The following is a 17,927-nucleotide window of genomic DNA, read 5'->3' on the forward strand; positions in this document are numbered from 1 at the left end:
AGAGGGGCACCTGGGTGGCTCAGTCGTTAAGCGTCTGCCTTCGGCTCAGGTCATGATCCCGGGGTCCTGGGATGGAGCCCCACATCAGGCTGCCCACTCGGGGGAAAGCCTGCTTCTCCCTCTCCCACTCCCCCTGCTTGTGTTCCCTCTCTCGCTGTGTGTCTCTCTCTCAAATAAATAAATACAATCTTTAAAAAGAAATTAAACAGAAGAAAGTTGATAATAAAGCTAAGAACAGAAATTAAAGAAATAGAAAATTAATAGAGAAAATCAATGAAATCAAAAACTGATCCTTGGAGATGATTAATAAAATGGAAAAATTTCTGGCTCGACTTGGCATGGAAAAAAAGACATAAATTACCAATATCATAAATGAGAGGAGTCTCATGACTACATATTCTGCAGGCACTAAGAGGTTAATGAGAGAATACTGGCAACAACTGTACCATGTGCCAAGAAATTTGACAACTTGTATGAAATGTACAAATTTTTTTTAAAAGACACAAACACAATTCATTCAAAAAAAAAAAAAAAGAAAGAACCTGAATAACCTAATAACAGTTTTCAAAAATTGATTTTGTAGTTAAAAACCTTTCCACAAAGTAATCTCCAGACTTAGATGGCTCATTGGTAAATTCTGCCAAATATTTAAGGAAAAAATAATGCTGATTCTACGCAAATTCTTTCAGAAGTTGAAGAGGAGATGTTCTTTTTCTTGATTGCAGTGATGGCTATAAGTCAAAACTTATAAAATTTTACACTGTAAATGTATGCATTTATTGTATGTCAGTTATATCTCAAAAGCCTATTTTTAAAAGGTTTAAAAGACTATGTCCCCAGTTTCCACAGGAAAATGTCCAGCATTTAGAAAGAGATGCAAACAAAAGCAATATTGAAATGTTGCTTTGTGCCTCTCAACAATTCTGAAAATAAAAAGATCAAATAAATGCTGGCAAACTTGTGATGAGACAATATGGTAGTATATATCAAATGTCATAGTTTTATTTATCCAATAATCTTTGCTGTTACTGTGTGTTCTAAGAAAATGATTTCACAGAGAAAGAACTATCTTGACCAAAATGTTTTCTTTATTACGTATAATAGGAGAAAATGGAAACAATTCAAACACCAAACAGTAGGAGAGGTTTCATAATCATGTTGCTGTACATGATGAAACAAATGCCTCATAAGTTAAAAAAAAAAAAAAAGTGACAACAAGTGAAAACACAGATGACAATATTATGCATATGTTATAATTGCAACTATTTTTAAATGTATATTTATTAATGAGAGAGACAACAAAGTCTGGATGTAATATGTCAAAAATAGTTTTGTTATGATGGGGACAATATTGGTGATTTAAAAAATTTAATATCTCTGTTACATTTGTTTAAATAGAAATAAAAAGCACTCTACTTGATCTAAATGTAGGTTCATTCTCCGTACAATTATTAATTCTTTGACAAAGTTTTATGTTAAGATGACTAATTTGCACTAATTCATCTATATTTTTCTTTTTTTTTTCCTTCTAATCTCATCGGGGATCTGAAGTACAGACTCCAGCCACAGCACAGTGTGAAGCCCTGAATAGAGGATGATCTCATCACCATGACATTTATCAGCTGAGCTAAGTGGCCATGAATATCAATGCAACAAAGAGATTGTGACTGAAGAAGTTTCTGCTGTGCTGGCTGCATTCTGTTTTGTGCACAAAAAATAATAAGGCTTATGAAAAAGTAATAAAAGCAATAACAGTAAAACTCTTTGCACAGTTAAATATCCCAGAAATTTGCAAATTTGCATCCAGCGTCTTGGTCAATTGATCCTTCTTGGAAACAGAGATCTTCGAATGTAGTAGTTTCCAACAGAATATTGTTTGACCAAAAATGAGTCCGAAGATGAAGCTTTGTTCTCATTTCTCTAGCATCTCTCTCTTTCATCTCTCTTCCTGTCTCCCTGTCTCTGTCTCCCTCTCCAACTCTGTCTCTCTCTCTCTCTCTACATCTCTCTCTTTCTCTCTCTCTGTCAAAATGAGGGAAATATCTTCCCAGCTTCTTCATCTGTCCTCATAGCAGCAGCACCAAATAGCTTAACTTTGGAGAAAACAGTGTTTCTGGAAACCATAACTTCTGCATATTGCTGAAATTTTCTCTTTAACTACATGAATGCTTGTTTCTGACTGCTTCAAACATGTTTGCACACTAGGCAAAAATCACTCAGAAACAGGCTCTACTTGCCTATTTTTATTTTTACCAATCACCTGAAACCAAATTTGCAACACAGAAACACATATTCACATCATTTTAGCTTTCCTACTAGGTTATCCATCTCAACATGCTGCTACCCCATAATGCATTAGAAGTCCATGGATCCTTTTGCAGATGTCATGCAAGTTTCTTAAATCTTCCCATTTGTAAATTTAGAAATGTTCAGTACTTACCTAACAGGATAGCTTGAGAACACGTTTACTATTGTTATCATTAACTTTTATAGACAAAAGATGGATTTCTAGGTAAATCAAACCTATTAGAGCTAACTAGGTATTTTTAACACTACCATATCGGATATGGATTGTTTTTTCATTACATCATGAAATTTAAGTTTTGGTTATCAACATTAATAAATTCGCCTTTGTTAGAAATGCAATGTTAAATGAAAACAGTTGTTTCCAGTACTTGGGAGAAGTGACCTTTGAGGGGAATGTATAGACTCTAAACTAATGTTAACATCAGTGTTTATCTACTAGTGTGTGACACAAAGCTACCATTCACAAATCACTGTTAAAATGAACTGAAAACCTAACATGAGAATACAGTTAACTTAGAAAACATTCATCAACCCAATTTAGAGTCAAGAATAGAATCTACACTACAAATAAAATTTAAGGAGAATCTTGATTCATTTATGGAATACTTTGATGCCAAATATATTTCACAAAGTAACCTTCAAAAGTGATCATGGAACATTTGAGTAAAGAGAAAATTAATAAGTAACATAAAATACCAAATGGCCACATTAAAACAGAAATAGATACTCACTGCTCCATTAAGCCAAGGAATCATCTCAACCACCTTGTCAAGTTCCTTCATTTTACAAATAAGAGTTCAGAGAAATCAAGAGGGTTTCTCAAGGTTACATAGCCCATGGTTGGCATAATCCGTACTAAGTCTCTTAATTTCTAGTATTATGTTCATTCATCTTCTTCTTTTTTTTTTTTTTTTTTAAAGATTTTATTTATTTGACAGAGAGAGAGACAGCTAGAGAGGGAACACAAGCAGGGGGAATGGGAGAGGCAGAAGCAGGCTCCTCGCCGAGCAAGGAACCCGATGCGGGGCTCGATCCCAGAACCCTGGGATCACGACCCGAGCCGAAGGCAGACGCTTAACGACTGAGCCACCCAGGCGCCCCTCATTCATCTTCTATATCAAGCTTTTATATCATGTCAGGTAAGAGGAGGCACAAAATGGGGCATGCTGTAAACATATAGACTATGGTCGAGGCCAAATGTTAGCTGTAAGCCAAAGCACAGAAGATATTCCAAAATGGACTTTTTTTTCCTATTAAGAAATATTCATAGTAGCCAAGAGCAAATTAAAATATCTCATATATTACATGTTATCCTTCTTGTCTTTCAAGCCAAGTTCAGCCAAAATTTCCATATAACTGTGATGAAAGCATAACACCTTAAATGAGTATTTTAAATAAATTTGCCATTTCGATCCAAAAAAAAAAAAATTAATTCATTTATCCATTCATTTTCCATGCATTGGTCATTAATTAGCATTAGGTCTTATCTTTGTATTATGTATGAAAAGTAGGGTAAAACTACAATCTTATTTAATTAGGAGATATTCATTTAGTTCTTTACTAAAAAAATCTTCCATAGAAACTGAAAAGTAAGTAATAAACTCAAAACATTAATCCAATTATCTCCTCTCTGAGAGCTAGAAGAGATGTTAGAGATTATTGAGTTTCAGTATTTAATTTATTAATGAAGAAACTATGACCCAGAGGTGATTCACAGCTGTGAGCCCAGAAAAATCAGTTCTTATGGCTTGCTTCAAGCCCCAGGATTGGGTTCTCAAGTGACTAACTGCATAACCCTGCACCCTGCATAATTTTACTGATAATGTTTTCAAAAGGAAAACATCGTAACCTAACTTTAGAAAGTGTAATAAACAAAATAGGATCTTAGACACCGGCAGTGCTGTTGCTTACCTAGGCTTCCACCTTAAGCTACATTTCGTGAATGTGTTAATATGCGTCCCAAAGCAGGTCCACCATAGAGGAAAGAATAAACCTGACCATTGAAACAAAACAAAAAAATGTGAGGATACATGGAAATAATTCTTTTAAGGAGAAACTTGATGTGTAAAAAGTAGAAATGCCAGTTTTTGGGAAGTAAATATATTATGAGGCAGGTGCTTACCACGGATTACAGAGCAACTCAAGGAGCATAATTTACTAGAGACAAAAAAAAAAAAAAATTAATCACAGACAGAGGGAGAATCTTCTTTCATGCATATAATTAGCCTGAAGGTTCTGGTGGGAAAGGGAAATGAGGATAAAAAGACATCTTTAATAAAAGATAAGGAAAGTCACTTTTTCTTCAAATACCAGATGGCAAAATCAGTAAGCATGGGGTTTTCCATACACCCAGGGTTCCCAGCACCACAGGTAGGGCAAGATGAGAAAATAAAATCCTCTATAAACACCTCAGGTTACACACACACACACACACACACACACACTTTCCTAAGGATAGAAGGCAGTTCCCTAGAATGATCTTGTTATTAGAACTTAAAACAAATTCACCACCCACCTTCTAATCCAGTTCCCTCCATTCCATTTCACCCTCTCAGGAACTAATACAAGATCCTAAAAATTTGTCTATGTACCAGGAGATTAATTCAAACCTATCGATGTCACAACATAAAAAAAAAAGCAATAAATTCATTAATGAATCAGAATGAAGGAGCAATCATCAACACCGACAGATACTTTTGTCCATCATAGTCTTTTTAACCTCAAAAAAAAACAAAACAAAATGTAATATCATAATTCAAAGATCACTGGATTTGGAATAACTGGAATATAATTTATGTTTTCCCATATATCCATAGTGGGTTATTTTAAAACTAAGTTTAATTTCATCATTAGCCTAGAATTAATAAATATGTTTTTTGGCCAGATGTTCATTGGTATTATGACAAATGATAATGCATGTACTTATAGGCTGTCTCCAATAGCATAAACAACACAGATGCACACACATTCTGGAGTTCTGGACTGTTCTAGGATATGGAAACCAAATCTTCCTGGCTCAGGATGGCCTAGGGGACACAACTTCATCAGAAGAAATACCTTCGGGCACCTGCGTGGCTCAGTCGGTTAAGCATCTGCCTTTGGCTCAGGTCATGATCCCAGGGTCCTGGGATGGAGCCCCGCATCGCATCGGGCTCCCTGCTCAGTGGGGAGCCTACTTTTCCCTCTTCCTCTGCCTGCAGCTCCCCCTGCTTGTGTGCTCCCTCTATCTGCCTCTCTCTCTCAAATAAATAAATAAAATCTTAAAAAAGAAGAAGAAATACCTTCATTTTCTGTCATTATGCATCACTGAAAAATGCAGAGCACTTACCTTATTTGCTTCATAAGACAACCCTGGAGAGTAAATCCAAACAACTCGTTTTCAGATGAAGAAACTGAGGCCTCTAACCAGAGGATGTGTGTGGACCCCACAAGTCAGCAACGACAACTACAAAAGATTAAAAACAGTCTCTTAACTATCCTACATTGTTTATGTTCTAATACACAATACCTCATTCAATGGCTCACATTATTTGGTATGTGGTTGAGTTTCTCCATTCATTTTTGATCTAGTAACCTTGAGATTTTACACCGCTTGAGTTTTATTACCTAGAAATTACATCTAATTTATCTCCACAAATACATTGGAATCGAATGAACGTAGTGTAAATCAGTAATCAGGTGGCTTTAAGACTGCCTTTTAATTAGACCTGTGGTAATTTGTCTAACAAATATATCACTGTGCAGTCAAATTAATGTATATAATAAATTCTAAAGTGTCTCCTCTAACATTGGAGGCCGTAAGGTATGATGCATACCAAACAGTATCAAAGTGTTCTCTGGTCTGCATATTTTCTGCAGTGAGTATTTTTTCTCATTAGGGAGTTAGTAACTAACTTAAGCTACACGCATGTTCTCCCTATTATATGGGTAACTCAAAGCCATTGCACGACCAAGGATTTCCCACATAGACTTTGAGTTATGCCTTCTGCTAGTAATATCTTGCCTAGCCCATGAGGCTTTCTGTTATTAAAAATTCTCATGGGCTTATTCATGAGCTGTGTCAAAGGGCTTCTTTGTCAGCTACATCAGTCCACCTGACAGAGATGATGATAGAAGTTGGCAGAAGGAGAAAATTGATCAATAACTCCTTCTTGTCCAAGAGATTTCAAGAGAGACAAAAGCATCCAGTAGATTAATCCTGTCGAAGCCCACAAGGCCTCATGAACCTGCAAGAAGCAGGGTCATTTAGGGAATGAGCAGGTCTGTCTTCAGCTTTCAAATATGTGTGCAATTTGCTTTTCCATTTCTCAGAGGCATCTTTAGTAAAATGGAGTTAATGCTGTGTCTTTCATCATAACCTAATAACTTAGTTCTGTTCTTTAAATAGTCTTTACACCACTCTGTTTAAGACATCATATTCTGTCAGCTACTGAAGCCTTTTGATGGTTGGTTTCTTCAAAGCAAATTTCTTGGGCTGCATTTTCTTGAATTAGTCAGATAAAAATATCATTCTCCTATGTTGAATTTAGTGATTATTAGCAGGTCTCATTAACTTAATATAGAATGATGTGTTTGTACTCAATCTAGAATATTATTTAAATTATGGTATTATTATTACCATTACTATTATTATTGTTGTCTGTATCCAAAACTAACCCTTTAGGGTGTATACCATGTGGCACACTATGCCAACGCTTCCCTTTACATCATCCAACTTAGCAATAAAAAAAAAGAAAAGAAAAATCTTATGGTGAATATTTTAGCCATTTTCCAGATGTAGAAACTGAGCTTCAAAAGGTTAAGCTTTTTTAAAGATAACTTGGTTAATTTACTGTCAGAGCAAAACTCAGGTTTGTCTGACTCCAGTATCCTAATCTATTCAGCAATGCTGATGTTCTCCACAACGGTTTTGAAGTGTCTTATATTAGGATTTGAGGGCTCTGTTTTTCCACTTCATTCAATTACAAATCCAATGACTATTTTCTGATACTCCTAAGTGCCAGCCATGCAAGATGTAGAGATTTGGAACACGATGGAGAGGAAGACAGACTTGATTCTCACCCTCACAGTTTGCAAACCCATAATCACACCAATAAATAGAAATTGCCAACCAAGACTAGTGCTGTGAAGAAAGAGTAGTTTCAGGAAGATGGGTATTTGCAATGTCTGCCGGGGTTTGGAGGGGGGTGGGGGTAAAAGGCATTTTCAAGGAACATGAAAAGGCTCAGTGACCAAGGCCACACCGGGGCAAGATGCGACTGAGCATCTGTGGGAACAGGTATGAGAAGGACAGTGTCATAGGGAGTCAATGGCATCCTGCTATGAATCAGGAACCCTGTTCCATTGCTCACATTAACCTGCACAATCAACTCTCACAACTGTGTGTAGCAGGATGAATTGTTAGCCTCCTTTTACCCATATGCAAATGGAAATTATATGACTACCCAGGAACAGAGCCAGGAAGCCTAAGGACTGAGAGTTGAATTTGGGGGCACATTTTCACCACATTACACTGCCCGGGGATTGCCTACCAGGGGGGTTGCTTCAGAAAAACACAAGCAATGACCATGAGCTAAAACTGCAAGAGTGATTAAGAACTGCTTTGTGACAGAGTTCCATTGACAAACCCCTTAGAAGGACAGGAGCCAAAGGATGAGAGAGGAATCTATCGAAAGCGACAATCATTTTTAAAATTATCAGTGACATGAAATAAGGCTTAGATGCAAATTACAACAAAAAGTATCAATCCTTGCCTCTTCCCCTTTTCTCATGCTAAACTCCAATTCAATGCACACCTTTGAAAGGATTCATTCTAATCACCTGTCTCAGGGAATGCTGACATTTTCACGGTGGTTTTCCCAAATTGCTGCAGACGAGAAACCTAAACACATACAAAGCAGCTGTGTCCCTAAGGATGACGGTAGCTGCAAATGTCTCCAAATGAGGTCGTGCAGCTGCGTAGCTGCTGAAATAAATTCATTACTCCTTACAATATAAAGAAGTTTGATTTGGGCGCCTGGGTGGCTCAGATGGTTGAGCGTCTGCCTTCGGCTCAGGTCATGATCTCAGGGTCCTGGGATCGAGTCCCGCATCGGGCTCCCTGCTCAGCGGGGAGCCTGCTTCTCCCTCTGCCTCCCTCTCTCTCTCTCTGTCTCTAATGAATAAATAAATAAAATCTTTAAAATAAATAAATAAGTTTGATTTAAGAAATGTGGTTCACTTTTACAGAGATGTTCAATATATCCTAAAACTAAAATCAAAATGTTTATACAAGACCCATAGCCTAAACTCATATAAGATTCCTTGTCAGGGCGCCTGGGTGGCTCAGTAGGTTAAGCGACTGCCTTCGGCTCAGGTCATGATCCTGGAGTCCTGGGATCGAGTCCCGCATCGGGCTCCCTGCTTGGCGGGGGGTCTGCTTCTCCCTCTGCCCTCTTCCCTGTCGTGCTCTCTGTCTCTGTCATTCTCTCTGTCTCAAATAAATAAATAAAATCTTTAAAAAAAAAAAAAAAAAGATGCCTTGTCAGAGATCCCGTGCTTGTTTATGAAAAGGTCTTCTAGAGCACAGCAGAGGAGTGTGGAGATCAGGGCCTAAACTGCCTTCAAACTCATGGGCTTAGCTCCTCTGGAGACTCTCCCAAGAGGCCGCCCAGCCTCAAGTACAGCGCTGTTGCTGAAACAATCTTCCTCCCTTCCTGTAGTTATTTCTAAAACCCTTCCTCATTCCTCAAGGTCCAGTATAAATAATGGATATTTTAGAAAGTTTCCCAGATGTCCGACTCAGAATTATTTTTCCTCCCTATACTCCCATAGGACTTTTTTCTACCTCTACTATTATACCTATTCCAATATGACATATTAAAAATATGTCCTCTCTCCCCTCCTCACTCTACGGTAAGTTCCTGAAAGTTATGGATGATAAATTTATTCTCCCCTCCCCCTGCCCAGCACAGAACAGTGTACAAAGACTGTAGTAGTTGACTTGTAGACTCTCCTTATCTTAAGGGTCTCATTCTATACAGACACATACTTGCTTTCTTACTGACAACTATTTACCATGTCTGCATGACTTTTGGAGATATGAATATAATTAAAATGATACTATAATCAACTTAGGGATAGCCTATTCTTTTATTTCTTCATACAGTGCCTACCATACATAGTGCATTTAGTGCTCTCCACACTCTGAATGACAACACACAAATAGCATGCAAAACACTAGTTTAGTCCAACTAGACTATTCCCTAGATTATGGTCACTTCCATGTGTTCCTACTTCTGTTCCTGTCTCTGGACAGTGAACTGACTAATATTGCTTGATTAATTATGGAATGGAGATCAGGATTCAAACAATTCTCCAGAAGTATTTGGAGTACAAAACAATATAATTTCTAACAGAATTGTCTCTAAATATTGCAGAGCCAACAGGAACTTTGGAAACTGTGAGACAACCCTATTGTCTTATAGATCATACCACTGAAGTCAGAGGAATAAGGAGAACTGCTGAACATGCTTTCAATGATGAAATCAGGACTCCTGACTCCCATCCTGCTGATCTCCAAGATCTGATAGTTATAAAATATAAAATGTTGCCTTTAATAACTCAAAAAGATGTTTCCACGATTTTAGAATATTTGGTCTAAGTATTTCTTTTTTATTTTTAAATCAACTTTGTTGAGGTATAATTTGTGTGTCACATCTCATCTCTGTTTTAATTATATATTTCTATGAGTTTTGAAAATGTGGACAGCTGGGTGACCATCATAAGAAGATGGAGAGCATTTCACTCTCATCAAAGCATATCCTCAGGCCTATTTTCAGTCCATCTCCATTCCACCCACTAAGCTCAGGCAACCATGGATGTGCTTTCTGCTGCTGTAGAACAGTTTTGCTTGTTTTAGAATTCCATGCAAATGAAAACATTTGTTATGCAGTCTTTTTTGTTTGTCTTTTTTCACTTAGCATAGTTTGAGATTCATCAATGTCATTGCCTCTATCAGTAGCTGTTTTTTTGTGTGTGGGAAATTAACACAATTCCAGATTTCATTTGGATTTCACCAGATTTTTCATTTGTATGAATTGATCACTAAATGTAGGGGTATGATAAATTGCACTGGTTTGATAAAGAGTGTAGTTTTGGGTGAGACAAATATAATTGAGACTGGTACTGATTCTTATTTTAACTCATATTGGCTGTGCATGGCCCAGGGACTTTATTCATTCCCCTGCACTTTAGATTCCTCACCTGTGAAAAAAGTATAGTAATCTGCATTTCAGAGTTGTTTTTCAGATTAAATGAAATTGTACATGTGCATATTTAACTTACATTAGAGAGCATAATCAAGTCAAATTTGGCTTTTGGTAAAACTAATAAATTTGCCAAACTTTTGCAATATTGATCAAAACTTCAAGAGGAAAAATACCAATTAGTCATTCATTTAGGACAGAAAAAGGGAACATGATTCCAAATTCAAGAGAGATTAAAACATAACAAAAGAGTATTATGAATAATTTTAAGTCAATGCATTTGAAAATGTAGGTGAAAAGAAGAAATTCACCTTAAATATAATTTACAATATTGTCCTAAAACAAAAATAGGAACCTCAAATTGTCTTAAAAAAAAAAAAAACCTGGGAAGAATAAAACAAGATGAAACCAGAAAGGGAGACAAATCATAAGAGACTTCTTTTTTTTTTTTTTTAAGATTTTTATTTATTTATTTGAGAGAGAGAATGAGAGACAGAGAGCACGAGAGGGAAGAGGGTCAGAGGGAGAAGCAGACCCCCGGCCGAGCAGGGAGCCCGATGCGGGACTCGATCCCGGGACTCCAGGATCATGACCTGAGCCGAAGGCAGTCGCTTAACCAACTGAGCCACCCAGGCACCCCATAAGAGACTTCTTAAGCATAGGAAAGAAACTGAGGGTTGCTGGAGGGGAGGGGGAAGATGGGATAACTGAGTGGTGGGCATGAAGGAGGTCACTTGATGGAATGAGCCCTGGGTGTTGTATGCAACTGATGAATCACTGAACTCTACCTCTGAAACTAATAATACACTATATTGTTAATTGAACTTAAAATTTAAAAAAAAGGAACCCCCCCAAATTAAATAAATAAATAAATAAATAAATAAAATGAATCAGTTAAAAATCTCTCCACAAAGAAAACACCAGACTAAATAATTTTATAGTCAAATTCTACCAATTTTTTGAGAAATAGATTATTCCAAATTACATAAAATCTAATGAAGTTGGAAGAGGAAATACTCCCTGATTCATTTGAGGGAATACTCCTTAACTCATTTCAAGCAGCTCATATCATCTTGATTCCAAAAGCAAATAAGGACAATATGAGAAAAAACTCCTACAGGTCAATATTTCTCATGTCTGTAGATATAAAAAATGAAAACAAATCTTAAATTCAAAGATACATTTACCAAATAATTAACAAGTTTGTTTCATTCCAATAATAAATCAACATTGAGAAGTCAAATAGTTTATTTCACCAAATTAATAAAGGGAGAAAATAAATGATCATCTGAATAAATGCAGAAAAAAATCATTAAAGTTCAAATATATTTATGATTTAAGAAAACGAAGTTTTAGAAAATAAGAACATAAGAAACTTCCTTATTCTGATGTTACCTAGAAAAATAGCGTATTTGCCACATTCCAAAATTAAAAATTGAAAGCATTTCCTTTAAAATTAGGTCTCCCACCATTACAAACTATGGTCTCCCACTACAGTTTCATATTACAACTATGAACAAAAGATACAAGGATTGGAAAGAAAGAAAGATCTGTCATTATTTGCAGGTAACATGATTTTCTGTGTAGAAAACCCTCAAAATATTTAAAGGCAAATTATTGGATTTAATAAGAGAGCAATAAAGTTTGCTGAGTATAAGATTACTTAAAAGGACAGTTAAATTTTATTAACTAGGCAGAATTAGAAAGTGCAGTTTGCTAGGAATAAAAATCTACAAAAGATATATAAAATTTTGTGAAGAAAATTATAAAATTTATTAAAATAAAAAAAGACCTAAAGGGAGAAATACACCATTTCATGGATAGTAAGTCAACATTTAATGCCATTTCACCAAAAAAACAAATGGGATTTTTCATGGTACATGACAAGCTGATTCTAAACTTTGTGTGGAAGAAAAAAATAAATAAAATTTATGTGGAAGAATGAAGAGCCAACATTAGCCAAGAGCCTAGAAAGAATAACCAGAATAGGAGACATAACTATCATATATACAAGTTTTCAAAACGTATTACAAAGCTATAATAATTAAGATACATTGTTACTGGCACAGAAAAAGACAACTGAAACAATAAAACAAATTGGAGAACCCAGACATGTTTGCCAAAGAATGGAGATGACATTAAAAATTAGTGGGGAATGGGGCACCTGGGCGGCTCGGTCAGTTAAGTGTCTGCCTTTGGCTCAGGTCATGATCCCGGGGCCCTGGAATTGAGCCCCACATCAGGCTTCCTGTTCAGTGAGGAGTCTGCTTTTCCCTCTCCTTCTGCCTGCCTCTGCCTGATTGTGCTCACATGCTCTCTTTCTCTCCGTCAAATAAATAAACAAATAAATAAAATCTTTAAAAAAAGCAAATTAGTGGAGAAAGGATGGCATACTCAAGAAATGATGGAAGCTGAAGATGTATATATCGATAACTCAGCCTTTCCAGCCATACCTATCTTAGAGAAACTCGTATTATGTACATTGAGAGATATGTACAATTATATTCATGGAATCACTGTTTCTAACAGAAGATAAAGATGGATGGATGAATGAATGAATGGCTACAAAAACAAAAGGCCCATCAGCATAGAATGTATAAATGGATCGTGGCATGTTCTTACAAGGGAATAATAGACGGCAGTTAAAGAATAATTTATAGCTATAAATACCAATATTAAAGAACCTCACGGTATGTTTTCAAATAAACAAGTATACTATCAGACAAAATAAGAAATATATTATTTAGCACCGCATATATATGTGGCAAAATCTTTAAGAAAATTAAGGAAATTATTGACCCCAAATTCTGAATAGCAGTTGCCTCTGGAGGAAAAAGAGTGATGGCAGTCAAAAGGGAGACACAGAAGCCTTCAAATGTGTTGCTATTCTGTTTCTTAGGCTGGTTGGTGGACATATGTGTGTTTGATTTATTATTGTTATATCAAATATACATATAGTACATATAAAATATGAATTCTATAATGTTTTATTTCCTGTTTTATAATTAAAAAATAGAAAAAAGAATAGTGTTGCTTTGGCTGAACTGTGGAAAATGGATTGCAGGAGGGGAAGAGCATACCAGGAGTCAAGGCAGAAGAGGTTGATGTCTCAGGAAAGGATGGTAGAGGTGATGGTAGTGAGAAAGGATTCATTTGGGAAAAGATATAAAAGTCAAGCCAACAAGAGTTGCTGGTGTGAGACCGAATATTAAAAGAGGAATCAACAATGGTATTGAGGTTTTTGGCTTCAGTAACTGGGTGAAAATTCGTGTTATTGAAATGGAAAATATTAGGTGACAGTTTATTTAAAATTTCAATGATAAATGACAGTATAAAAAGGTTAAAAGATAAGTATATGAAAAAAATTGTAGCTTATAGAGTAAACAAAAGATTGTTGTCCATAATTTATAAAGACTTTAAAAGTCCCAAAGAAAAAGAATAAAGACACAAAAAAGAAAGAGATGGGCAAAAGATATGAGCAGACAAGTCACAGAAAAAATGACAAATATGTGAATAGATATTGTCCTTAGTAGTAAGCAAAAAAATGCAAATTAAAACAGCAGCAAGATGCTATTTTTCACAAATGTGTTTGGGAGAAAAATTAAGTGACAATCCAGTGTTGTCAAAGGAGAATCTATTAGAAATATGCTGTCACATTTTTTATATTGATTTAAATTGATATAAACCTCTTTGGAGGGTAATTTGTATATGCTTTGATTCAATAATTTCACCTTTAGGAATCTCTTTTACAGAACTACCATCTTGTGTATAAAAAAGCACTTGTGGGGCACCTGGGTGGCTCAGTCGTTAAGCGTCTGCCTTAGACTCAGGTCATGATCCCAGGGTCCTGGGATCGAGCCCCACATGGGGCTCCCTGCTCTGCAGGGAGCCTGCTTCTCCCTCTCCCCCTGCTTGTGTTCCCTCTCTCGCTGTGTCTTTCTCTGTCAAAAAAAAAAAAAAAAAAAGCACTTGTAAAATTATATTTATTGCAGAATTATTTTAATAGTGAGAAATAGTAAATAAGCAAATTTTTCAATGGTAGGATGATGGATGAATACATTATTATTATAAGGTCATCAGAAAACTCTCCCCTTAGGGTCTGAAATTCCTTTCATATAATTTCCTACCACCATATAATAATTTTTCCTTTTTATGGGAAGAGCATTTTATCTTACTTCATTGTTCTACGTGAATTTGGCACAGTCATTATTCATTTTTTTCCTTTTTTTTCCTGTAAGAGGTTTATATATTTGCACTGAGGAGGAATGAATTACATGTGCAAATTCTCAAGGTTTATGTTATTAGGGACTCTGCTGACTGACCTTATTGAATATATATTTTCCTAATCTATTTATAAAACGTCAATACAGTTACTTAAGGTCTAATGGAATTCCCTGGGACTTGACATTGGAAAATTTTCATGCTGTAGATACTCACTGCTTCCTCAGATTTACCCTCCAACATCCTTTGTTCTCCAGAATGGCCTCTATGGTTCTTTTTTAAGCCTATGATTTTTCTTTAAGGTATTTTAACATAGACATTGGCTCTATCCATTTTTCAAGCTAGCCATTCATGCCAGTTTATGTTACATATTGACACATAAAATCACTGTCTTTTCATTTGTTTTATTCACTACACCTACCAAGTCAGCTGGTATAATAAGCAGAACAATGGATATGGGAGCTTTGTCAGTTGAGTGGCTAAGCAAGTTCTAACTGAGGTAATAATTGAGTAGAGACCTGCATAAAGTATGGTATTGAGACTGTGCAATGTGGAAAAAAAAAGCATTTCAAATACAGAAAACAGCAAGTGCAAAGGACTTGAGATGAGAATTTTTAGCAAGATGAGTGATAAACACCAACAAAATATTGTAGCTAGAACAAAGTAAGGTAATAGTGGTCAGACACGGCGTCAGAGACATAAAGAGAGGCAGATAATGTAGGGCTTTACAGGCCATGATGAAGACTTCAAATATAAAGCAAGAGGAGGTTTTTGATGATTTGATTCACATATTTAAAGGTTCGCGCCAGCCCAGCTTCTAAGTGGAGAACTGACATTAGGGAGGTAAGAATGCAAGCAGTGAGGTTACCATCAGCTTAGTCCAGGATGGAGGGGACCGTGGCTTAGACTAGAGTGTTGAGCAGCATTGGTGAGTAGTGGTTGAATAAAAGCATATATTGAAGATAGAGCCAATAGGTCTTGTTAATAGATGGATGTGTCATCCTGACACGAAGGATGTATCAAATCTTATATATTAACCTCCTGGGAGAACTGAATTTCTGGTAGTGACTGAAGTAAACAGGGATGCCAGGTATGATGGAATTATTTCTGAGGATCTTTTAAAGATGAGTGAACACCCACTTCTAGTTACAGCCTCTTCTTTGAGCAATGGCTTTGCTTAAGCAATTCTGTAATAGTCATTTCAGACAATGTTGTAGTAGAGACAGAGCAGGGTATGGGGACGCAAACTATCACCCAGAGTACGAGGCTCCCAGACATCAGTTAAACTCTGCTCTGGGGTGTCTTGAGCCCAGAGGAAAGGGAGTACTGCAAGGTACTCAAGGAGCCCTTTTTTATCCAAATAAGGTATTCCACTAATTCATCTCTACATAGAGTCGATTCAGTTGTCCACCAACCTGTGAAACTTTTGTTTGCATGCTAATTTTTAATACTCTAACAACAAAAAAAAATTGCAGATGTCTTCATCAAAAAAAGCTGTCTTTTCTTTCCCAGTAGCACATACCAAGCCATCCTTTAGAGAAAATAATACTCAGTCTCTACAATATAACAAACATCTGTCCTCTCTGAGGTTTTCCTTATCCTAATAAAAGTATAAAGAGCAACAGAATAACAACACTTTATTCCCCTGTGGAGTTAAACCTATTCTGTGATGAATGTATGCTGTTTGACAATCCAGTACCCCTTTCTTTGGGGAATGGCCCCATCTGTATTTACTATGATTCCAGTGGGACTGTCCATAAAAGAGGTATCTTTTCCTCAATGGTGGTGGATCTGACCCAGGATGTAGAACTGGCCAATCAAAGCACCCATCTCTCTGCCCAGAGTGATTGGTAGCTTGTGTCCCAAATAGCACTTATTCACAGTTCACTGTTCACTGTATAAAATATTTATCAAAGGGGTAGGAAAGAAAGACTATGACTTTTCTTCTAAAATTAAAAGCTATAAATGTAATCTGAGCCAGGGGTCATTGTTTCTACCACATTGGGGAGAGTCTGAGAATAGGAGAAACGTAGAGAAATGGAGAGCCAGGAGATGAAGTGAACTAGAGACCACAGCTTTGAACAGATGAATCCATATGTGTCTAAACAAGTTTCATCGTTGGATTTGTCATTTGTTTTATTAAGAATCTATTTCTCCATAATAAATTAGCCACAGACACTAGCTTAAATGACAGACATTTATGATGTTACACAGTTGCTGAGAGTCAAGAATCCAGGAGGGGACTAGATGTGTGGTCTGACTTTGGATCTCTCACATGTTCCAGACGAGATGTCAGCTGAGTAGAACATTATCCAAAGGTGTGGCTAGGGCTGGAGGATCCTTTCCAAGGTCTTCATTCTCTCATATGGTGTTGGCCAGAGTTCCTCACCAACTTTTGTGAGGAGACCCCAGTTCCTCATCACAGGGATTTCTCCTAAGAGCTGCAAGCGTGTCCTCACAGCATGACAGTTTCCCCGGGCATGAGCAAATCCAAGAGAGAGAGCAAGGTAGAAGCTACAATGTCTTTATGATTTATCTTCAGGAGTCATATACCATCACTCCTGCTGTCACCTATTTGTCACAAAGACCAACAGAGCGGCAGTATAGGAGGGGATTGTACAATGGCTTAAATGCCAGGAGGTGGGGACTGCTGGAGCCTTCTGCAAGGCTGAACATCCGATTATACAAACAAATGCATTCCCTTTTATTTTTAAACCTAAACTACTTTGTTTTGGGTTTCTCTCACTGGCAGCCAAAATAGAGTTCTACCTGATACATAATCATCAACCAATCCCATTCCTCAGAAAACTCTGCTCTGGGGGTGCCTGGATGGCTCAGTAGTCGAGCCCCAGGTTGAGCCCCAGGTCAGGCTCTGTGCTCAGCTCAGAGTCTGCTGGGGTTTCTTTCTCCCTCTCCCTATGCCCCTCCCACCACCCCCACCCCTACTCTCGCTCTCTCTAAAATAAATAAATAAATCTTTAAAAAAAAAAAAACCTCTGCTCTGTTTTTAAACATCTTTAAAACAGAGGCCAAAGGAAATAGCCTAGAATGAGACCCCAAGTACATTAGTAGTGTTACCATCTGTGACATTTGACAAGTCATAGACTTTCTGAGCTTCATTTCCATCCAAAAACTATCTGGACCATACTTCCT

Source organism: Mirounga leonina, unplaced genomic scaffold, assembly GCF_011800145.1.
Source record: "Mirounga leonina isolate KUSES-001 unplaced genomic scaffold, KU_Mleo_1.0 Mir_53, whole genome shotgun sequence".
Lineage (NCBI taxonomy): Eukaryota > Metazoa > Chordata > Mammalia > Carnivora > Phocidae > Mirounga > Mirounga leonina.